General features: G+C 41.5%; 1 protein-coding gene across 4 annotated transcripts in view; it reads left to right on the top strand.

Moving 5' to 3' along the window:
- The first annotated feature begins 491 nt into the window (after positions 1–491).
- LOC133574873 (myocyte-specific enhancer factor 2C-like) overlaps positions 492–8,432 on the top strand; it is a 66,655-nt gene continuing 58,714 nt past the window's right edge. For all 4 annotated transcript variants that reach the window (XM_061927205.2, XM_061927203.2, XM_061927202.2 and 1 more), the window contains exon 1: positions 492–658. The gene's annotated coding sequence lies outside the window, so the exon portion shown is untranslated. The remainder of the gene's footprint in view (positions 659–8,432) is intronic.

Genomic DNA, 8,432 nt, shown 5'->3' with positions numbered 1-8,432 from the left:
TAAATCATGTACCCTCATTCCCGTCTCGCCCGAGCCAACTTTCCGTTGCACCCCGGAAAAGCAAACTCCCAAGATCAAGTCCTGACATATTGCTGCCTTTGCAATGTTTACTTTTGTATGCACATTAAATCAACCCAAAAAAAATCCTGACTTTGGAGCAATGTTCACAGACTAGTATTTGGCTCTCTATTAACTTGTTCACACCTCCTCATATGTAAGTTACTTTTCCTTCTTGATGTCTCAAGAAGGGCAGAAATACAAGAACACACACACACACACACACACACACACACACACACACACACACACACACACACACACGCAGCATCAGTGACACTTAGGCTAAATTTAACATGAGTGACGGTGACAGGTGAGGCAGCTCGCCATCAGACGAAGGTGGGGGAGGGGACGGGGGTGTGTAGGAGGGGACGGGGGTCACAGGGTATGTCGATGGGCCGCAGGGGTGGGGGGGGGGGGTGAATGTGGGCTACATGAGCTCAGTCAGGTCTGGACACCGTACAGTTCTGGGTCCTTCTAAGCCAGCTGGTCTGGCTTACCTTCTTCAGCGAGCCAACTTGTTTTGACACGAGGAACCGAACGGCGAGCCCACAGCTGGACCTGGCGGGGACGACTTCTTCCCGGCGAAGACGACGCAGTGGTGAGTAAAGTGAGGAGATGAAGTAAAGTTGTATTTTTTTTCCCCTGTTGTCATGGTAACCCGCGAGCACGGTTGGTTTATTTAACCACTATTGCTACTAGGGTCACATGACGTCATGGACAGTGAAAAGACGCCACCTAAGGTCTCGACCCAACTTAGAGTTGTAAGTCAGTCGAACTTTGAACTACATCAACTTGTTTGGCGAGCTTTTTCGTTTTGTTTGGTAAAGTCGGCACGCCGTTTTATTTCCATAGCACAGAATTAATTAGTACCAACACAGTGGTAGGGCAGCTAAAGGGGCGGAGCTTGACAGTGCGGTGTGTTGATTGGTGGGCAGAGAATGGCTACTTCCTGAATGGGGAAGAAGCAACACTGGGACCTATGACTCAGTTACAAAGGATGGAAAGGATAATCAATCAATCAATCAATCAATGTTTATTTATATAGCCCTAAATCACAAGTGTCTCAAAGGGCTGCACAAGCCACAGCGACATCCGCGGTTCAGCGCCCGCATAAGGACAAGGAAAAACTCACCCCAGTGGGACGTCGATGAGAATGACTATGAGAAACCTTGGAGAGGACCGCAAATGTGGGTAACCCCCCCCCTCTAGGGGAGACCGGATGCAATGGACGTCGAGTGGGTCTGACATAATATTGTGAAAGTCCAGTCCATAGTGGATCTAACATAATAGTGTGAGAGTCCAGTCCATAGTGGATCTAACATAATAGTGAAAGTCCAGTCCATAGTGGATCTAACATAATAGTGTGAGAGTCCAGTCCATAGTGGATCTAACATAATAGTGTGAGAGTCCAGTCCATAGTGGATCTAACATAATAGTGAGAGTCCAGTCCATAGTGGATCCAACATAATAGTGTGAGAGTCCAGTCCATAGTGGATCTAACATAATAGTGAGAGAGTCCAGTCCATAGTGGATCTAACATAATAGTGTGAGAGTCCAGTCTATAGTGGATCTAACATATTAGTGAGAGTCCAGTCCATAGTGGATCTAACATAATAGTGAGAGTCCAGTCCATAGTGGATCTAAAATAATAGTGTGAGAGTGCAGTCCATAGTGGATCTAACATAATAGTGAGAGTCCAGTCCATAGTGGATCTAACATAATAGTGTGAGAGTCCAGTCCATAGTGGATCTAACATAATAGTGTGAGAGTCCAGTCCATAGTGGATCTAACATAATAGTGAGAGTCCAGTCCATAGTGGATCTAACATAATAGTGAGAGTCCAGTCCATAGTGGATCTAACATAATAGTGAGAGTCCAGTCCATAGTGGATCCAACATAATAGTGTGAGAGTCCAGTCCATAGTGGATCTAACATAATAGTGTGAGAGTCCAGTCCATAGTGGATCTAACATAATAGTGTGAGAGTCCAGTCCATAGTGGATCTAACATAATAGTGTGAGAGTCCAGTCCATAGTGGATCTAACATAATAGTGTGAAAGTCCAGTCCATAGTGGATCTAACATAATAGTGAGAGTCCAGTCCATAGTGGATCTAACATAATAGTGAGAGTCCAGTCCATAGTGGATCCAACATAATAGTGAGAGTCCAGTCCATAGTGGATCTAACATAATAGTGTGAGAGTCCAGTCCATAGTGGATCTAACATAATAGTGAGAGTCCAGTCCATAGTGGATCGAACATAATAGTGAGAGTCCAGTCCATAGTGGATCTAACATAATAATGAGAGTCCAGTCAATAGTGGATCCAACATAATAGTGAGAGTCCAGTCCATAGTGGCTCTAACATAATAGTGAGAGTCCAGTCCATAGTGGATTTAAAATAATAGTGTGAGAGTCCAGTCCATAGTGGATCTAACATAATAGTATGAGAGTCCAGTCCATAGTGGATCTAACATAATAGTGAGAGTCCAGTCCATAGTGGATCTAACATAATAGTGAGAGTCCAGTCCATAGTGGATCTAACATAATAGTGTGAGAGTCCAGTCCATAGTGGATCTAACATAATAGTGTGAGAGTCCAGTCCATAGTGGATCTAACATAATAGTGAGAGTCCAGTCCATAGTGGATCTAACATAATAGCGTGAGAGTCCAGTCCATAGTGGATCTAACATAATATTGTGAAAGTCCAGTCCATAGTGGATCTAACATAATAGTGAGTCCAGTCCATAGTGGATCTAACATAATAGTGAGAGTCCAGTCCATAGTGGATCTAACATAATAGTGAGAGTCCAGTCCATAGTGGATCTAAAATAATAGTGTGAGAGTCCAGTCCATAGTGGATCTAACATAATAGTGAGAGTCCAGTCCATAGTGGATCCAACATAATAGTGAGAGTCCAGTCCATAGTGGATCCAACATAATAGTGAGAGTCCAGTCCATAGTGGATCTAACATAATAGTGTGAGAGTCCAGTCCATAGTGGATCTAACATAATAGTGAGAGTCCAGTCCATAGTGGATCTAAAATAATAGTGTGGGAGTGCAGTCCATAGTGGATCTAACATAATAGTGAGAGTCCAGTCCATAGTGGATCTAACATAATAGTGTGAGAGTCCAGTCCATAGTGGATCTAACATAATAGTGATAGTCCAGTCCATAGTGGATCTAACATAATAGTGATAGTCCAGTCCATAGTGGATCTAACATAATAGCGAGAGTCCAGTCCATAGTGGATCTAACATAATAGTGAGAGTCCAGTCCATAGTGGATCCAACATAATAGTGTGAGAGTCCAGTCCATAGTGGATCTAACATAATAGTGTGAGAGTCCAGTCCATAGTGGATCTAACATAATAGTGAGAGTCCAGTCCGTAGTGGATCCAACATAATAGTGAGAGTCCAGTCCATAGTGGATCCAACATAATAGTGAGAGTCCAGTCCATAGTGGATCTAACATAATAGTGTGAGAGCCCAGTCCATAGTGGATCTAACATAATAGTGAGAGTCCAGTCCATAGTGGATCTAACATAATAGTGAGAGTCCAGTCCATAGTGGATCTAACATAATAGTGAGAGTCCAGTCCATAGTGGATCTAACATAATAGTGAGAGTCCAGTCCATAGTGGATCGAACATAATAGTGAGAGTCCAGTCCATAGTGGATCTAACATAATAATGAGAGTCCAGTCAATAGTGGATCCAACATAATAGTGAGAGTCCAGTCCATAGTGGGTCTAACATAATAGTGAGAGTCCAGTCCATAGTGGATTTAAAATAATAGTGTGAGAGTCCAGTCCATAGTGGATCTAACATAATAGTATGAGAGTCCAGTCCATAGTGGATCTAACATAATAGTGAGAGTCCAGTCCATAGTGGATCTAACATAATAGTGAGAGTTCAGTCCATAGTGGATCTAACATAATAGTGAGAGTCCAGTCCATAGTGGATCTAACATAATAGTGTGAGAGTCCAGTCCATAGTGGATCTAACATAATAGTGTGAGAGTCCAGTCCATAGTGGATCTAACATAATAGTGAGAGTCCAGTCCATAGTGGATCTAACATAATAGCGTGAGAGTCCAGTCCATAGTGGATCTAACATAATATTGTGAAAGTCCAGTCCATAGTGGATCTAACATAATAGTGAGTCCAGTCCATAGTGGATCTAACATAATAGTGAGAGTCCAGTCCATAGTGGATCTAACATAATAGTGAGAGTCCAGTCCATAGTGGATCTAAAATAATAGTGTGAGAGTCCAGTCCATAGTGGATCTAACATAATAGTGAGAGTCCAGTCCATAGTGGATCCAACATAATAGTGAGAGTCCAGTCCATAGTGGATCCAACATAATAGTGAGAGTCCAGTCCATAGTGGATCTAACATAATAGTGTGAGAGTCCAGTCCATAGTGGATCTAACATAATAGTGAGAGTCCAGTCCATAGTGGATCTAAAATAATAGTGTGAGAGTGCAGTCCATAGTGGATCTAACATAATAGTGAGAGTCCAGTCCATAGTGGATCTAACATAATAGTGTGAGAGTCCAGTCCATAGTGGATCTAACATAATAGTGATAGTCCAGTCCATAGTGGATCTAACATAATAGTGATAGTCCAGTCCATAGTGGATCTAACATAATAGCGAGAGTCCAGTCCATAGTGGATCTAACATAATAGTGAGAGTCCAGTCCATAGTGGATCCAACATAATAGTGTGAGAGTCCAGTCCATAGTGGATCTAACATAATAGTGTGAGAGTCCAGTCCATAGTGGATCTAACATAATAGTGAGAGTCCAGTCCGTAGTGGATCCAACATAATAGTGAGAGTCCAGTCCATAGTGGATCCAACATAATAGTGAGAGTCCAGTCCATAGTGGATCTAACATAATAGTGTGAGAGCCCAGTCCATAGTGGATCTAACATAATAGTGAGAGTCCAGTCCATAGTGGATCTAACATAATAGTGAGAGTCCAGTCCATAGTGGATCTAACATAATAGTGAGAGTCCAGTCCATAGTGGATCTAACATAATAGTGTGAGAGTCCAGTCCATAGTGGATCTAACATAATAGTGAGAGTCCAGTCCATAGTGGATCTAACATAATAGTGTGAGAGTCCAGTCCATAGTGGATCTAGCATAATAGTGTGAGAGTCCAGTCCATAGTGGATCTAACATAATAGTGAGAGTCCAGTCCATAGTGGATCTAACATAATAATGAGAGTCCAGTCAATAGTGGATCTAACATAATAGTGAGAGTCCAGTCCATAGTGGATCTAACATAATAGTGAGAGTCCAGTCCATAGTGGATCTAACATAATAGTGAGAGTCCAATCCATAGTGGATCTAACATAATAGTGGTAGAGTCCAGTCCATAACATAATAGTGAGAGTCCAGTCCATAGTGGATCTAACATAATAGTGAGAGTCCAGTCCATAGTGGATCTAACATAATAGTGAGAGTCCAGTCCATAGTGGATCTAACATAATAGTGTGAGAGTCCAGTCCATAGTGGATCTAACATAATAGTGAGAGTCTAGTCCATAGTGGATCTAACATAATAGTGTGATAGTCCAGTCCATAGTGGATCTAACATAATATTGTGAAAGTCCAGTCCATAGTGGATCTAACATAATAGTGCGAGTCCAGTCCATAGTGGATCTAACATAATAGTGAGAGTCCAGTCCATAGTGGATTTAAAATAATAGTGTGAGAGTCCAGTCCATAGTGGATCTAACATAATAGTATGAGAGTCCAGTCCATAGTGGATCTAACATAATAGTGAGAGTCCAGTCCATAGTGGATCTAACATAATAGTGAGAGTTCAGTCCATAGTGGATCTAACATAATAGTGAGAGTCCAGTCCATAGTGGATCTAACATAATAGTGTGAGAGTCCAGTCCATAGTGGATCTAACATAATAGTGTGAGAGTCCAGTCCATAGTGGATCTAACATAATAGTGAGAGTCCAGTCCATAGTGGATCTAACATAATAGCGTGAGAGTCCAGTCCATAGTGGATCTAACATAATATTGTGAAAGTCCAGTCCATAGTGGATCTAACATAATAGTGAGTCCAGTCCATAGTGGATCTAACATAATAGTGAGAGTCCAGTCCATAGTGGATCTAACATAATAGTGAGAGTCCAGTCCATAGTGGATCTAAAATAATAGTGTGAGAGTCCAGTCCATAGTGGATCTAACATAATAGTGAGAGTCCAGTCCATAGTGGATCCAACATAATAGTGAGAGTCCAGTCCATAGTGGATCCAACATAATAGTGAGAGTCCAGTCCATAGTGGATCTAACATAATAGTGTGAGAGTCCAGTCCATAGTGGATCTAACATAATAGTGAGAGTCCAGTCCATAGTGGATCTAAAATAATAGTGTGAGAGTGCAGTCCATAGTGGATCTAACATAATAGTGAGAGTCCAGTCCATAGTGGATCTAACATAATAGTGTGAGAGTCCAGTCCATAGTGGATCTAACATAATAGTGATAGTCCAGTCCATAGTGGATCTAACATAATAGTGATAGTCCAGTCCATAGTGGATCTAACATAATAGCGAGAGTCCAGTCCATAGTGGATCTAACATAATAGTGAGAGTCCAGTCCATAGTGGATCCAACATAATAGTGTGAGAGTCCAGTCCATAGTGGATCTAACATAATAGTGTGAGAGTCCAGTCCATAGTGGATCTAACATAATAGTGAGAGTCCAGTCCATAGTGGATCTAAAATAATAGTGTGGGAGTGCAGTCCATAGTGGATCTAACATAATAGTGAGAGTCCAGTCCATAGTGGATCTAACATAATAGTGTGAGAGTCCAGTCCATAGTGGATCTAACATAATAGTGATAGTCCAGTCCATAGTGGATCTAACATAATAGTGATAGTCCAGTCCATAGTGGATCTAACATAATAGCGAGAGTCCAGTCCATAGTGGATCTAACATAATAGTGAGAGTCCAGTCCATAGTGGATCCAACATAATAGTGTGAGAGTCCAGTCCATAGTGGATCTAACATAATAGTGTGAGAGTCCAGTCCATAGTGGATCTAACATAATAGTGAGAGTCCAGTCCGTAGTGGATCCAACATAATAGTGAGAGTCCAGTCCATAGTGGATCCAACATAATAGTGAGAGTCCAGTCCATAGTGGATCTAACATAATAGTGTGAGAGCCCAGTCCATAGTGGATCTAACATAATAGTGAGAGTCCAGTCCATAGTGGATCTAACATAATAGTGAGAGTCCAGTCCATAGTGGATCTAACATAATAGTGAGAGTCCAGTCCATAGTGGATCTAACATAATAGTGAGAGTCCAGTCCATAGTGGATCGAACATAATAGTGAGAGTCCAGTCCATAGTGGATCTAACATAATAATGAGAGTCCAGTCAATAGTGGATCCAACATAATAGTGAGAGTCCAGTCCATAGTGGGTCTAACATAATAGTGAGAGTCCAGTCCATAGTGGATTTAAAATAATAGTGTGAGAGTCCAGTCCATAGTGGATCTAACATAATAGTATGAGAGTCCAGTCCATAGTGGATCTAACATAATAGTGAGAGTCCAGTCCATAGTGGATCTAACATAATAGTGAGAGTTCAGTCCATAGTGGATCTAACATAATAGTGAGAGTCCAGTCCATAGTGGATCTAACATAATAGTGTGAGAGTCCAGTCCATAGTGGATCTAACATAATAGTGTGAGAGTCCAGTCCATAGTGGATCTAACATAATAGTGAGAGTCCAGTCCATAGTGGATCTAACATAATAGCGTGAGAGTCCAGTCCATAGTGGATCTAACATAATATTGTGAAAGTCCAGTCCATAGTGGATCTAACATAATAGTGAGTCCAGTCCATAGTGGATCTAACATAATAGTGAGAGTCCAGTCCATAGTGGATCTAACATAATAGTGAGAGTCCAGTCCATAGTGGATCTAAAATAATAGTGTGAGAGTCCAGTCCATAGTGGATCTAACATAATAGTGAGAGTCCAGTCCATAGTGGATCTAAAATAATAGTGTGAGAGTGCAGTCCATAGTGGATCTAACATAATAGTGAGAGTCCAGTCCATAGTGGATCTAACATAATAGTGTGAGAGTCCAGTCCATAGTGGATCTAACATAATAGTGTGAGAGTCCAGTCCATAGTGGATCTAACATAATAGTGAGAGTCCAGTCCATAGTGGATCTAACATAATAGTGAGAGTCCAGTCCATAGTGGATCTAACATAATAGTGAGAGTCCAGTCCATAGTGGATCCAACATAATAGTGTGAGAGTCCAGTCCATAGTGGATCTAACATAATAGTGTGAGAGTCCAGTCCATAGTGGATCTAACATAATAGTGTGAGAGTCCAGTC

The sequence above is a fragment of the Nerophis lumbriciformis genome, linkage group LG32 (genome assembly GCF_033978685.3).
Source record: "Nerophis lumbriciformis linkage group LG32, RoL_Nlum_v2.1, whole genome shotgun sequence".
Classification (NCBI taxonomy): domain Eukaryota; kingdom Metazoa; phylum Chordata; class Actinopteri; order Syngnathiformes; family Syngnathidae; genus Nerophis; species Nerophis lumbriciformis.
Note: the sequence above shows the minus strand (reverse complement) of the source record. Positions and strands in the feature narration are given on the sequence as shown.